General features: G+C 42.8%; 1 protein-coding gene across 8 annotated transcripts in view; it reads left to right on the plus strand.

Moving 5' to 3' along the window:
* LOC126267241 (uncharacterized) overlaps positions 1 to 16,476 on the plus strand; it is a 210,461-nt gene that overhangs the window by 112,450 nt on the left and 81,535 nt on the right. The window lies entirely within an intron of this gene.

Below are 16,476 nucleotides of genomic sequence, written 5' to 3' on the forward strand. Positions count from 1 at the left end.
ACAACATAGTGGGATCTGTTATCTAAGAAGTCTCTGAGCCACTTGCATATCTGAACTTATTCTATATGGTTGTACCTTCGGTAACAGCCAACAATGGAGCATTGTGTCAAATGCCTTCTGCAAGTAAAGAAATACTAAATCTGCCTGCTGCCCTCCATCCATAGTTCCCAGTATATCGTGAGAAGGGCAAGATGAGTTTTGCCCAAATGTTGCTTTCTAAGCTCGTGATGACTTGTGGACGTAAGCTTCTGTGTCTCAAGAATGTTTATTATATTCAAACTGAGAATATGTTTAAGGATTCTGCAGCAAACTGAAGCTAGGGATATTGGTCTGTCATGTTGTTGGTCCATTCTTTCACACTACTTATACACTGGTGTCATCTGTGCATTTTCCCAGTCACTTGGGACTTTGTGCTGAGTGATTTTACATAGTATCAGAATTTTCTTAGTTTCTCTGCCAGATCTTTTAAGGTGTAACGGTGGTAGTTCTATGCTTCATGCATAGATCTTTTCACAGATGCACGAATCTCTGCTAATCTTTGCTTGTTGTCATTTGTCCGTCCCCTTGTCAACCGAGAGTGGAACACCCTCTGTTTCCTCAGTCTCTTCTGAATTTTGTTAACCACTGTGGGTCTTTTCCATCCTTTATACACTTTCTATGCCCATAACTTTCCAGACCATGATTTACATTCTGCTTCAATTTTGCCCATAATTCCTCTACATCCATCTTACTGGAATTGATGTCAGTTCAATGTGTAAGTGGAATGCTAACAACTGCTTTATCTGCTCTGTTTAACAGAAACTCTCTCCTAGCCTTTGACTGATACATTAACTCTTGGAATCACAATTGCTGTGATGCCATTATGATCGCTAATCCCCATTTATATATTGACATTGTCAATAAGGTCCAAGCTGTTTATAGCTACATGTATGTCCACATGTATGTCCATTGTGTGTGGGCTGTCAAGCTAGCTGCTCATTTTCAGATAACATGTTCAAAAGCATTTTGCTTGACTGTTTGCTGTGCCCCACCACAATGAATCTGTAGACATCACAATCTATACTCAGTAGAGGAACTCTGAATCAAGTTTAAAAGAATGGTTGGCTCTGCACTGGGTGTATATGTACCCAGTAGAACAGTTCGTATTGGTAGGGAACCTTCATGGTATATAGTCACTGTAAAAAAACTGCACAATAGGTGAAGGAAAAAATAAAGCATAGGCTTATAGGTAGATGCTGTATGAAAAGCATTTGGCTGTCAAGAGATCAATGCTTGAAGCCTTCAATGACTGCCGTAGCTAAATATTGTCAAGTGATCTTTCACAAAATCCAAAGAAATTCTGGTTGTATGTAAAGGCTGTTTGTGGCACCAAAGTTAATGTCCAGCCCCTACCAAATGAGACAGGAACTGAAATTAAGAGTAGCAAGACAAAAGATAAAATGCTTAACTCCATTTTCAAATTTTCCTTTACAAAGGAAAACGCAGGAGAATAGCCCAAATGTAATCCTCATATCACTGAAAAGATGAATAAAATAATTATTAGTGTCGGTGTTGAGAGAGAACTGAAATCATTAAAATTGAACAAAGTTCCATTTTCCTATGGAACCTGTCAGTTTCTATACTGAATGTGCAGCTGAGTTAGCCACTCTTCTTACTATAATCTGTCGTAGATCTTTCAAACAAAAACTGTGCCCAGTTCTGGGGAAAAGGTGCAGTTCATACCCTAAAACTATGTCCAGTATCCTTCACATTGATTTGTTGTAGAATCTTACAACATATTCTGAGTTCAAAGTTACTTCTAACTAGACAGCATGATCTATATATTTATGTGCTACTGACAGTAGACTATATTTGAATGACTTTGGAACTGTCTCAGTGGAATCAGGTGGCGGTGTGAAACATCGAGCAGTTAACTTGCTTTCACCTACTGGATTAGTTACCAAATCTATGTATTCAATCTTCAGGCATTCTTTTGTACCACTGCATTTCAGAAGCTTATATTCTCTTCTTGTTTGAACTGTTTATCACTTACGTTTCACTCGCACACAAGGCTATGTACCAAATGAGTGATTTCAGAAGAGATTTACGGATATTTAAATATATTTTGATAGTAACAAATTTCTCTCTTCTTTTTTCTCAGAGATGCTTTCCTTGCTAGTGTTAGTTTGCATCTTGTATCAATTCTACTTCTCCCATCAGTTATTCAGTTTCATTTCCTGACCTAATTTCACTCATTATCACCATATTTAATTTGACTACATTCCATCATCCGTGTTTTACATCTGATCTACGTCTACATACTGTAGGCAGCTCAGAATGCCTGCAGATGAGGCAACGAAACAGTCTTTCCCTTCACTCACTTCTGTGCAGTGGCTGCCTACAGCCTATGATACCGGTTGTTTGAAAAAATATTGCGTTGTCCATAGAGATATCTTAATACCTACATGCCTTTGAACATGTCCAATCCATTCACCCATAACTCCCTACTCACATTTTGCAGTTATGTGTTCCATGTATCATTTGAGTGAAAACTGAATCTAATCTATATCGAAATGATGTGGAAAGAGTTGCTTTAGAGGACGTTTGTAAAAGATTAGTGTTGACATTAATGAACACATTTAGCCCTGCTCATGCTACTACACTGAATATTTTTTTAATCAATGGAATACGAGCTGTCCAGATGAAATAATTTTAAGTTTTAAAGAAAACTTTTTTTGCTTTTGTTATTGGTCAAATAAACGAATAAAATGGCATAGCCCATATAAATTCCGGCAGGCTAGGAAAAACATCTTACCTTCATAGACTCGAATGTTATTGAATTTAGCATATGTTAAAACGAAGGAGTAAGTAGGGTACACATTTTTTTTTGTTTTTTCTCCATAAAAAATTTCTGCTCTGAGATACAGCTCTCCAAAGATGATCTTGTGCGTACCATTTTGAATATGAGAATTTTGGAAAAAAATTTAAAATGCTGTATCTCTGGATCAATTCTAGGTATTTTGTTGGGGTTTTTAATTAGAAAGATAATTGCTTTATGATTACAAAGAAATTCTCCATTTGGGCTTACCTGTCAGTTCTTTTACTACAGTTTCTGAACTTTTTTATAATTTATGGAAAAAAATTTTAAATGCCAATCCATAAAATTTTGATTTTTTTTTTTCTACATTCCCAAAAAAGGAGAGCTTCCATTTTGAGGTTGAACAGATTTTATAAACAATTGAAATTTTTGCCTTATATAAAACATGTTTTATTACCACATTATCACATAATAGGCTCATAAAAATCAAAAATAGCCTTATTTAACATAATTTTAGTTTTGATAGATGAGTAAGAGACTCATATTTTCAAGCATTTTAAATGGTTCCAAAATGTATGTGAAAGGTCCAAAGATTTAAAAATTTCAATTTATGCAACTTTGGTGCACTCTGTTTTGTACTGAAATTAGCCAGTTAATCTATTTCTGAGGTTGTTTCCCCCATGTATATATTCGTATTGTTTCACATGCAATCTAGTTTGACAGGTTATCTTCCTTTCTCAGTTTATTGTGATGTTTGTGTTCCTACCTACAAATGTGTGTTATGTCTGAAAACTGGTGCAATGGGATGCACCCTCAGCCATTTACCTCACGTTGGTTTGCAGAGTATAGATGTACATGTAGAAATCTTGGAGTGTCACCTTGAGCTTAATGTAGGGGCTATGTCTCTTTTATTAATCTTTGCATCAGTTTCCATAGCTGAGTGGCCAGCACAGCGGAATGCCACGCCAAGGGGCCTGGGTTCATTTCCTAGCTGAGTCGGGGACTTTCTCCGCTCAGGGACTGTGTGTTGTGTTGTCTTCATCATCATCTTATCCCCATTGACATGCAAGTCGCCGAAGTGTCATCACTTAAAAAGACCGGCACCAGGCAACTGTTCTACCCCTGGGAGACCCTAGCCACACGACATTTATTTGCTTAATCTTTGCAGAATTACTCTATTTTGCATCATACTGCTTCTTTGTTCATTGCTATTTTTTCTCACATTGGCTACTTTATTGTCTTCCCTAATGGCAGTAACTACGTTGGCTGTTTGCACGCAAGTGGTCTAAGCTTTTTTAATTTTTCGAAGTGGGATGGTGACAGTTGTACAACATTGTGACATCTTCATACTAGTAAAAAAGATGCTTTGTAATACAGCTGCTCCAACACAATTAGTAGCAAACATATTATGATGGAGACAAATTAAGAGGCACGAATTGTTTATAAATTCTAAGAGATCATTGTGCAAAGATACTTTGTGTTGTTATTGATCAAATAAATGATAGTATAATAGTCTTTTGTGTTTTTCTTACCATATTGAAGAGGAGTGCTGAAAGTGGTTCGAAAAGAAAGAAAAATACATTAAGAAAACAGAAAATAAAGCGAAAACTAATGACTGGTGAGTACAGATTCATTGAGCCTGACCCAGATCTCAAAAGTTCAATTTGGTCAGTGTTTAAGCCTGTGGGAGATGGTGATGGCAACAGTGCTGCCTGTCTTTTGTGTGGAGTGCAATGCACTTTACTTGCTTGGTAAAGGGTCATGCGACACTTTGCTTATTTCACACCATTTGTGTGTGTCTAACACACAGGTGGCATGTGTTGACCAGAAATTCCTTCCCAGTTTTGCTCAGGGCAAATTTACTGGCAAATGTGTGGTTGTGTGTCCATGAGAAGCTATTAGAAGTAAAGGATTTTTGGATGTGGCTCAGATTAGTGGACACTACAGTGACTTATGGAAAAATTATACGCAGAACCTTCTAGGCCGCATCCCACTACTCTCTCATGACACATCACAAAAGAAGCAAAAAACCTGAGAAAGGAAATTATACCTGAAGTAATTTTTTATGTGAATGAAGGCAAATGTTCAACGGCCACAGATATGTGGACAATCTCACAAGGAGAGATCGTAACCTTACATGTACTGTTTCTTATTTTGTTAACTGAGACCTCACATCACACTTCTTGTTTATGACCCCCTTTCCAGATGAGCCTAAAACACTTGAAAATATCAGAGAGGGATTGTTGGAAGATTTATCTCCATTGGTATTCACGAGAAAAGCCTTGTCAAAGATGTATGTTTTATGACTAAGGTGCCAACATTACTGCCGCTCTTTGTAGATATTCTGCACTGATTTGTTCCTGTCACATTCTGAACAGAATACTAAGAAATGTATTTAATACTCCATGTATCTCATCCAATTGCTCACAACTGTTTTGTTCTGACTTCAGTGAAGGAATGTGTGACATTTGTAAAGCAAAGTGGCCTTGTTCATAGCCTAGAGAGAACAGTGGAGCAGTCAGACGATACTTGCTGGAACCCTCGAATGACCATGCTTGAATTGATCAGAAGGCAGTGTTCTGTACTCTGTTGTAATAATGCTCTTTGAGAAATGAAAAACAGAGAGAGAATAGAAGGAATTGACACCACATTGGACAGACTGATTTCTGTTCTGATGATATGTACGCTGTGGTATTTTTATAATAAACTGATAATGTATATATTAACACACAAATTATTCCAAGAGTTGTAAAGTAGAGATTATTCTCACATCCCTTCAAGAAGACTTCAAAAGAACTGGAAATGGGAAAAAAATTGCCGCTTTGCTCTCCTGTTGCCATGGAAGATGATGCTTCTGAAACAATTAAACAGGGTGTATACGATCCGGGAAAAACCCGGGAATTTTTTCACTTGGGAGAAAATTGGGAAAAACCCGGGAACTTTTTAGAATTCTGGGAATTTTTCATTGTTTTACTTTTCAGTTACATTTTCGTAATTTTTGACTAGTAAGAATCGATACTCTAACTAAGGATATTACTGTATTCTGCTACTGCAGAAAAATACTGCAGCAATAGAATGAGAAAAAAAATAAATAAAATAAAACATAAATCGTATAGGAAATGTGCCATATACAACAAAACACAGTGATCATACAAGCTGTTTGCCAACAGCAAAATGTGTTAAAGGCTTTCGGAAGTCTATGCAATGCTTCATAACAACAAATTGCCTCCAGTGAGCGTGATGTCACAACTGTTTACATTAGATTTGTTTTAGCAGTTAAGGGTGTGTGCATGCGCAGTTGAGTGGCATATGACTTGTACCTTCTCCCCCTTCTGGCTACAGAAATGTGGCTGTTGGCTATGTAAGCAGTCGCAGCTAGATGCAACCAGGAAAAATTTACTGCCACACCCAAGCTGCCAGACTCGCGCACAGCAGGCCCGGATCTATGAGGGTGGGGGACAAACAAAGGTATCTGACCCGGGCGAGAATTGGTGGTGGGGGGGGGGGTCGACAAATTCGTATTCTTGAGGGGAAAAACCTTGTTTCACAAAGCACCTAGCAATCAACAATGGCTTTTGTTTTTAACCGTCTGTATGAATTTCTGACTATGCAATTGGTTTTTGTCACCTTCTTTACATCTTGAGCCTGTTGCTCTTCCGTTCGTTGAATCTATGAAATTCCTGGGGCTCATGCTCGATAGGAAGCACTCTTGGTCCTCCCATCTGCCTTACCCAGTAGCCTGCTGTACGCGGTCCCTCAGTGTCCTACGTTTCCTGAATGTTACTTCCTGGGTGACAGACAGAACCACTCTCCTCTGTTTGTACTGATCCCTTGTCCATTAGAAACTAGACTATGGGTGCTTTGTTTACGTCTGCACATGCAGCCCTCTTATACCGTCCCAACACTATCCACCATCGTGGTATCCATTTGGCCACTGGTGCCTTTTAAACTAGCCCAGTTGAGTCTGTCCGTCAAAGCTGCTGAACTACCACTGCCCTTCTGCTGTGACTTTCTCCTCAGCGGGTATGTGTGCTGTTTGTCTGCCATGTGTGGCCACCCATCCTATGCCTCCTCCTTTGATGATTCCTTTGATCACAAGTAACCTCCTGGAGTCTGCTTTTGGCACTTTCTACGGCAGCTTAACTTCACACTACCTACACCTTTCCCAGTGGGCTGAAACCTACACCACCTTGGCTTTGTGAAGTGGCCCGTATTAACCTTGCCCTTCATTTGTTTCCTAACATCACTACTCCAGTCTTTGTCTATTGCCTTCAGTTTCATGCCCTTCTCATGGAACTTCGCATTAGTACCTTTGTATACACTGATGGCTCTTGGACTGACCGTGGGGTCGGGTGTGTCTTTGTCATTGGCACCCATGTCTTTCAATATTGGCTTGCGGCACACTGCTCAATCCATCCCTTAGTGCAGTGGATCCGGGAAAACTGTCACTTAGTCACTCGTGATGGACCCACTGTGATGTTTATGTGGGTTCCTGGTCATGTCGCTCTGCCAGGAAACGAGGCTGCTGATGCTACTGCCAAGGCTGCAGTCCTCATACCTCAGCCCATTTGTCCCTATATTCCCTCTGATGATCTCTGTGTTGCCATCTGTCAGGTGATGGTGTCACTTCGGCATTGCCATTGGTCCTCCCTTCATGGTAACAAGCTCCAGATTATTAAGCCTCTCCTAGCAGCTTGGACGAGCTCTCAATACTCCTGCTGGAAGGAGTTCGTTTTAACTAGGTTGCGTATAGGGCACTGCCTTCCTGGCCATGTCCATTTAAGTGGTGCTTCCCCATCACTTTGTGCACATTGCACCCGTGTTAGCTGTACACCGTTTCCTGACAGAATGCCCATGTTTTGGCCATTTGCATTCCTGCTTAGGTTCGACGTCTGAGTTGTCGGTTGTTTCAGCAAACAATGTGCAGGCTGTTGTTCGTGTCTTAATTTTTATCTGTCACAATATGGTGAAGGACGTTTAATTTTTGGCTCTGGATCTGTGTATCTGTATGGTGTATTTTATAGCCCTTTCTCCACGTCCCTGTTTTTAGCTGTCTTCCCATACATCGATTGGGATAGACATGTAGTTGTTTCAAGATTTTAAACATGGCTGAAACAGCAACTCTTGAAATTCTTCACGGTAAATAATATCAAACAGGCTGTTATCATTTACCGTGAGGAATGTAGTCTTTTTTTTTTAACTCCTCTGTCTTCGTATTCTATATTTCCTAGCCCAGAAATGTTTGATGGAGGTAAACATCTTATCCTTCCATGCACAAGGCTTTGAATCTTACAGTGTTCCATTTTATGAATTGGAGTATTGCAATGCTTCATCAGTGTGTCAAGACACAGCCCACAATCATGCGTGTGAGCTCCGTAGTCCGGTATTACACTACCATATTTCTTTATCAAAGATTTGATCAAAGATATCAAATATTTGTCAAAATTGTTTGACAAATATATTTGATGTGGCACTAAAAAGTGGTATTAAACTGTCATCATATTTTTTTGTCAACATTCAAGATGGCTGGCAACAACAACTTGTTATTTTGCACAGCAGTTGTATGTACCACAATAGCACTGTGTGTGCATTTGGAAGAGAAGTGGGGGGGGGCGGGGGAGAGGAAGAAACCTACCTGGATGAAGCTGTGGGTTTTACGGCGAAACAATAAAAGCATTCAACAAAATTTGTTATGTGAACTTCTAGTGGAGGACGTAAGTCATACGTAAATTACTTAAGAATGGATGAGCATGCATTTCAGTATTCGCTCAGTGAAGTGTCTCGTCGTACCACAAAGCACAATACTCACTTAAGAACTGCTATATCTGCGGAAACTCTCACAATAAGATTTCTTGCAACAAGGGAGTTACTCTAGCTTACAGTACAGCACTCGAATACCACAGTGCACATTAACTAAAATAATATCTTAAATGTGTGAAGCAATTTATAAAGCACTAAGGGACCAATATCTGAAAGTAAATAAATGTTCAGTGCACTTTATGTGCATTAAGAACTATTTTTATCATAGATCAAAGTAATAATTCCATTTTGCCCCACAACTTCCAAATTAATAGAAATGTATGAAGCTGATGAGGTGCTTTACAATGTGGAGCATCCTGAGTAGTGTGAAGTGCCTCATCTGCTTCATACATTTCCATTAATGTTGTAGTTGACAGCACACACAAATTAAACTTTGCAGCCATGTTAACTACCACTGGTGACAACATTGCAACGATGCTAGCGCTACAAGTAGTAACGTTTCACATTTGCGGTGAACAGAAGACAGGCAACTTTTATGATCAAATCTACTGTGAGGTTGTAGATTTGATCATATTTATTTGACGAAGTTCTGTATTACACCATCAAGTTTCTGTGACATAGATATTTGACATATCAACTTTGATGAAGAAATATGATATTGTAATACTGGTGTTAGCAATGACTGCATAAAACATCCTTTTTCATACCCACCCCCTCCAAATGACTTTGTCGTTCCAGCTCTCCACAGACCATCTGATTCACTGGAATCTGCAGAGTGCAGTGATACTGTGCATTGCCAACATCTGTGTGTGTGTGTGTGTGTGTGTGTGTGTGTGTGTGTGTGTGTCTTCTAAGGCTATTTGCCCATTTTTATCCAGATTTTCCTATCCTTTGTACTGTTCATGGTCTGGATATGTTGGCCCACAGCAGCCCAAACTGGGGTCCCTCAGGGATTGGTTCTGAGCATAACCGTTTTGCCACTGCAATCAGTTGTATTGCGACTGCAGTGGGACCCATGGCATCACTGTTGTGGGTCATGAATGACTTTTGCCTGTGCTGCAGCTTTCCATCATCCGCATAGCCATTGCCAATATAGGGGTTCATACAGAAAGTGCATACTAGGATCCTGAATCATGGATTTCAGTTTTCTCCCATGAAAACTCGCATCATATATTGTAGTTGACTGAGGACTGTGCATTCACATCTAGAGATTTACCATGGTAACTAGTTGATTCAAGTCATTGAAACTTTGAACTTTTTAGACCTTTTACTAATAGGTAAGTTAACATGTTTACCATATGTAAACCAGATCAGGGCAAATTACCCTCAGATTTCTCAGTGAGACCACCTGGGGCACAGACCGTACCGTTCCTCTCAAATCCTAAGATTTTATTTTATCCCATCTGGACTATGGGTTGTTGTGTACGGTTCAGCACCTCCATCAGTACTGTGCTTGTTTTGTTAGACCATGTCCACAATAGTGTTGTGTGGTTGGCAGTGTGGGTGTCCCATGAGACCTGTCTACAGCCTACTGTTGGAAGCTGGTATCACATCACTGAGGGTCAGATGCAAGGAACTTTTGATCTATGCGCTCACTATCTGTCAGATGCCTACCCATCTGTGTAATATGTCTTATGTTTAACAACCAACAGTTAAGACTTTTTCCAAATTGCCCAAAAATGGGCTGACCAGCTGGGGTACAATTGGAAGATTTATGTAGGACGTCAAACTGCTGCCTCTTGTCTATGCTCAGAGTTCCCTCTTGGTGCCCCCACCCCATGTTGTGGGGTATTCCTATGATTTGGATGGATCTCCCTTGTGGCACTAAGAAAAATGCTGATCGCACTATTTCCCATACATCTGTTCAGTTCTCGGTGACGACCCAAGTTAGATGTCTTTCTAAAAGGATTGAAAAGTCATTGATGGGATCAGTTTTGCTTTTGCACGCCCAAAGGACATAAGAAATGTTGTCTGTCAAGTACGTATAGAATTGGTTGCCATCTAATGGGCTCTGCAGTACATTAAAACTCTTGGCACAAGGGATTTCATATTTGTAGTTACTCCATGAGCTGCTTGAAAGACCAGTTTCAGTGCTTTCAAGCAGCTGGGCACAGACATACAGTTGCAACTACATCAGATTGAGAAGACCTGGGATATGGAATGACAGGTAACGACGATCTTCAACAAGCTGAGAGCAATCAAGGGGATCAAGGCATGGCATGCTTCTCCAGGCCTCCTGGAAAGATGCCTTCGTACTGTGCCGACTACATATCAGTCACACCAAATTTACTCATGAGTTCCTGTTGTCAAGAGGACTCCTCAATGCATCCGTGGTAGTCATCTCAAGATTTTCAATATTCTCTCAGAATGTGCCCTGCTAGTGAATCTGAGACGAGCAATAAACCTGTCTACATCACTCTGATACTTGCAGACGATGGATTAGCAGCTACCGATTTCCTACAGTGCTTGAGGCAAAGCGTATTTTATAACAATTTAATTGAACCTTCAAGTCTAGTGTAAGGTGTGGTTGAGGGGAGTACCTCCCGTGCATTGTGTCCCCAAGTGGTATCCGGCTTTTTTTATCCTTCCACACTGCCATGCCTCTTTGAATTTTTAAGTACATATTTTGACTATTGAAGCTAATTAGCTCTTTAGTCCAAATAGTGTGCATTCTCACCCAATTCTACCGTATTAACCAGAGTATGACGACCTTGATTATGAGACAAACCCCCCCTCCTCCCCCCCTCTCTCTCTCTCTCCCCCTAAGAGGCCTCTTGTGAAAAATTTATTTTTAATGTATTCTGACTAATCAGAATTCCAAACTGTTTTATTCACATAAAGTACATGCCTAAAAGGTTAACATTATACCTGCTCTAAATGTATGCCATTTATTAATAGGCTACATTTTGAGAGTACAAGGAAATATCAAATATACGAAAAGAAATGGTGTGCATTAATATGCAGACAATTTCCTTTTCTAAAGTTTTTGCTTACTGACCCTTTCATTTGTGCTATCGTTATTTTTAATGATCATCATCCCCATTGCCCGGCTAAGAAAATTATATCTTCGTTATAACAAATATTTGGCTGTTCTTTTCAAATATGTTAACTATTTTCGAGTTTGTGATTACTGTAGGACCTGAGAACACAGCTGTTATTATCCAAATTGGTATTGAATTTCTCTTCTATACTGATGTGAGGATGTTACAATGTCTCTTGCTTATAAACATGTTGTCTGCCCACTGTTCTCTCACTGGCTGCATAGAACCAGCAGCTGACAGTCCATTTTGCACCTGCTGTACATCACACTGAGTGTCGAGAACACTGCAGCATGAAATACATAAGTGCACCACTGGCTTCTATCTAGACTTTTACTGTCACCTGCAGAAGTGAATACTCTTTGAGTATTTGTGCAGTTTTAAAGTTGTTCAATTCTCACTACAAATGGATTCAGGCAAACTGTAGGTTAAACGTGGTACATGTTTCTGAAAAGCCCATTTGCTGTCTGCTTGCTACTCCCATCCCTGCTTTCATAGTTATCTGCCAAACTGATATCACTGTTTCTCCTCCAACCTTTCTGTAGTGCAAAGCTTGAGCAGCTGTGAAACAAGGACTGCAATATATTCCAAGGTACAAGTTGTGTGTAGCAAAAGCAACTAATACAGAAATAAGATTGCAATCATGATTCAGTCCAGTCCACGTACTTGCGCGTGTCCCATCTACTGACATCTGTTACTATCTCCAACTGCAGGTCTTATTGCTGGAATTTAATCTTACAGCAAAAATTACACTCTGTTTTTAATTTGTTAGATATTTCATTCTTGATAAATTTATGTTCCTTTTTTTTTTCCATCTGAATGTTAGCACCATGTTCTAAATCCGGTTAGAAGAAGGTAATGAGAACCCACGCCCTCCGTGGCTATCGGGGTTATTATAAGAACCGGGCAGCTTATGAAAGGATGTCTGGTGGTGTCTGCATCTATGTCCTGAACTCTCTTCTCAGCGAGTCTGTACCTCTCCACACACACCTTTAGAGGCTGTCGCTGTTCGGGTGTGGACGCCACAGGCTGTTACCGTCTGCAGTCTTTACCTTCCACCGGATGGTGATGTTGCGCAGCATGTCCTGGCTGCTCTGATAGCTCAATTGCCTCCACCTTTCCTGTTACTGGGCGATTTTAACGCCCATAACCATCTGTGGGGTGGGTCAGTGGCAACAGGTCGAGGCGCCATCATTGAGCATTTATTGGCGCAGCTCAATCTCTCGATCTTAAATGATGGTGCCTTCACACACTTCAATGTGGCGCATGGCACACACTCCGCCATTGACCTTTCCATCTGTAGCCCTAGCCTCTTACCGTCTGTCCAATGGAGAGTGCATGACGACCTGTGTCGTAGTGACCACTTTCCGATCTTTGTCACTGCCACAGCGTCAATCTTCTGGGAGCCCTAGCAGATGGGCTCTGAATAAGGCTGACTGGGACTTGTTCTCCTCCACTGCTGCTATTGAGCCTCTCTAACGATGCCATTGATGCAGTGGTTCAATCGGTCACCACCGGCATCGTTACTGCCGCCGAATCTGCCATTGCCCGTTCTTCTGGATCCCTTCGGCGGCGGACTGTGCCTTGGTGGTCGCCTGAGATCGCTGAAGCGATTAAAGCTCGCCGGCGGGCGCTCCAGCGTCACAAGTGACATCCCTCAATCGACCACCTTATCGCCTTCAAATGGCTGCGTGCGCGAGCCCGCTGCATTATCCGCCAACGCAAGCAGGAGTGCTGGGAGCAGTATGTGTCCACCATTGGCCTCCATGTCACTCCATCGCAGGTCTGGGCCTAGATTAGCCGCCACTATGGCTATCGGACCCCTGTCAGTGTCCCTGCGCTCTCACTGAATGGAGCAGTTTGTACTGACTCTGACGTCATTGCAAACTGCTTGGCAGAGCACTTTGCTATGAATTCCGCTTCTGCCAACTACCCATTGGGCTTCCGCTCCATTAAGGAGCGGATAGAACGTCGGAGTCTTTCTTTTCGCACCCACCATCCTGAATTGTACAATGTTCCATTCAGTGAGTGGGAATTTCGAAGTGCCCTCACCGCTTGTCCTGATACCGCTCCTGGGTCAGTTAGCATCCACTCTCAGATGCTGAAACACCTTTCAGTGGAACGCCAGCGACGCCTCCTCGATCTTTACAACCGCATTTGGGTCGAGGGTGAGTTTCCGTCGCAATGGCGGGAAAGTCTTGTTGTCCCCATTCTGAAACTATGGAAGAACCCTTTGGAGGTGGACAGCTACCGTCCCATTAGCCTCACCAACGTTCTTTGCAAGTTGCTTGAACGGATGGTGAGCCGGCGCTTGAATTGGGTACTGGAGTCTCGAGGCCTTCTGGCTCCGTCTCAGGGTGGGTTCCGTAAAGGCCGCTCCGCTGCCGACAATCTGGTGAGCCTGGAGTCGGCCATCCGTACTGCCTTTGCCCGCCGTCAGCATCTGGTTGCTGTCTTTTTCGACATGCGGAAGGCGTATGATACGACATGGCATCATCACATCCTTTCTACGCTTCGTGGATGGGGTCTTCGGGTCCCTCTGCCGATCTATATCTTCAATTTTCTGTCTTATCGTACCTTCCGCGTGCACGTCGCGGCCTCATATAGTTCCTCCTAAGTCCAGGAGAACGGTGTGCCACAGGGTTCTGTTCTCAGTGTGTGTCTGTTTTTAATAGCTATTAACGGGCTCGCTGCGGCTGTGGGAAATACTGTCTCCGCTTCCCTGTATGCTGACGACTTCTGCCTTGACTACAGCTCTATTGGCATTGCAGCTGCTGAACGTCAGCTACAGTGCGCAATCCGCAAGGTGCAGTCTTGGGCTGTAGCGCATGGTTTTCAGTTTTCCGCAGCCAAGACCTGCGGTATGCATTTCTGCCGGCGACGCACTGTTCACCCGGAGCCGCGGCTTTATCTTGACGGCGAGATTCTTAAAGTGGTGGAGTCACATAGGTTTTTGGGGATGGTTTTTGATGCCCGGTTGACTTGGCTGCCTCATATTCGGCAGCTTAAACAGGCGTGTTGGCGGCATCTAAATGCTATGCGATGCCTGAGCCACACCAGGTGGGGCGCCGACCGATCTACTCTCCTACGGCTTTACCAGGCGTTAATCCAGTCCCGTCTGGACTACGGGAGTCTGGCTTATGGCTCAGCATCCCCATCTGCGTTGCGGGTGCTGGACCCAATCCTCCACAGCGGGATACGCCTTACCACTGGTGCCTTCCGAACCAGCCCTGTGGACAGCATACTTATGGAGGCAGGTGTCCCTTCACTGCGATTACGCCGCCAACAATTACTGGCTGCTTATGCTGCCCATGTTTTTAGCTTGCCCGGGCATCCAAATTATCGTGTCCTTTTCCCGCAGTCAGTCGTTCGTCTGCCAGAACGTTGGCCCCGGTTGGGTTGTCCGATCAACGTACGTGTCAAACAGCTTCTTTCCTGGCTTGGGTGTTTCCCTGTTCCACCTACTTTCCGGGCCCCTCTGCGTACACCCCCATGGTGTGTGCCTCGCCCTTGCCTTCGGCTCGACTTGGCACAGGGCCCGAAGGACTCAGTCCCTCCAGAGGCATTCCGACGCCGCTTTTATTCCATCCTGGCCACGTATCAGGGCTCTGGCATTGTCTACACCAACGGTTCGATGGTTGCTGGTCTAGTTGGTTATGCACTAACTCTAGGGGACCATTCTGAACAACGTTTGTTGCCAGCTGTCTGCAATGTTTACACTGCTGAGCTGGTTGCCATCTTTCGTGCCCTACAGTATATCCGCTCCTGCTCAGGTGTGAGTCCTTCGTTATCTGTAGCGATTCCCTGAGCGGTTTACGAGCTCTCGCCCAGTGTTTCCCTCGTTCTCGTCTGGTGATGGCTATCCAGAAGTCCCTGCATACTCTCGCCTGTAGCGGCAGGTCTGTGGTCTTTGTTTGGACCTCAGGCCATGTTGGTATACCCGGCAATGAAACTGTTGACCGCCTGGCGAAAGAGGCCACCAGTGCGTCACCTCTGGAGATTGGCCTCCTGGCGGCTGATTTGCGGGCAGTCTTACGCTGCAAAGTTCTCTCGTTTTGGGATGCTGAATGGCGCGGTCTGACCACCCCTAACAAACTCCGTGCCGTCAAGGACACGATGATTGTGTGGCGATCATCCATGCGAGCCAAACGAAGGGACTAAGTCGTCCTTTGTCGGCTCCGCATTGGCCACACCCGACTCGAGCACAGTTATCTACTGTGTCGTGAGGATCCCCCTCTTTATCGTTGTGGGGCGTCCTTGATGGTGGTCCATATTCTGTCGGAGTGCGCCCTTTTAACCATGCTCAGGCAGACTTTTGCAATGCCTGACACGCTCTCTGCTCTTTTATCGGATGACTCTGCCATGGTGGACTTGGTTTTGCATTTTATTCGGGCAGGGGGATTTTATCCTTTAATCTGAGTGTTTGTTTTTATTGTTGATTCTGGCTTTTAGCCTCTGATTTTAAACTGAGTTTTTAAAGTGTTCTTGGTGGTTGGCTTTTCCTCTTTTTCTCTACGGTCGGCCAACCACCGTCACACTGTGTGTTTTAATTTTTGTCTGGTCTCTGTCAGAGTATTTCATGTCCTGATTCGTCTGCTGTCTTTCCTGTTGTTCGTTTTTTATTCTCTTCGTGTGGTTTTAGTTTTTATGGAACAAGGGACCGATGACCATAGTAGTCTGGTCCCTTTAATCCCACAAACCAACCAACCAATTCTTAAAAATTAATGTACACATGACCTCAATAGCCAAAGCTTCATCTGTAGGCTAAATGTAAAACGATCCCTACATACTCTGTTAAATAACATAAAAAATTTAATCTCAGCAGCTATAGTTTAATCTGTGAATATAAGATGACCCTGTATTTTTTGACTGATGAATTGG

The sequence above is a fragment of the Schistocerca gregaria genome, chromosome 4 (assembly GCF_023897955.1).
Source record: "Schistocerca gregaria isolate iqSchGreg1 chromosome 4, iqSchGreg1.2, whole genome shotgun sequence".
Taxonomy (NCBI): Eukaryota; Metazoa; Arthropoda; class Insecta; order Orthoptera; family Acrididae; genus Schistocerca; species Schistocerca gregaria.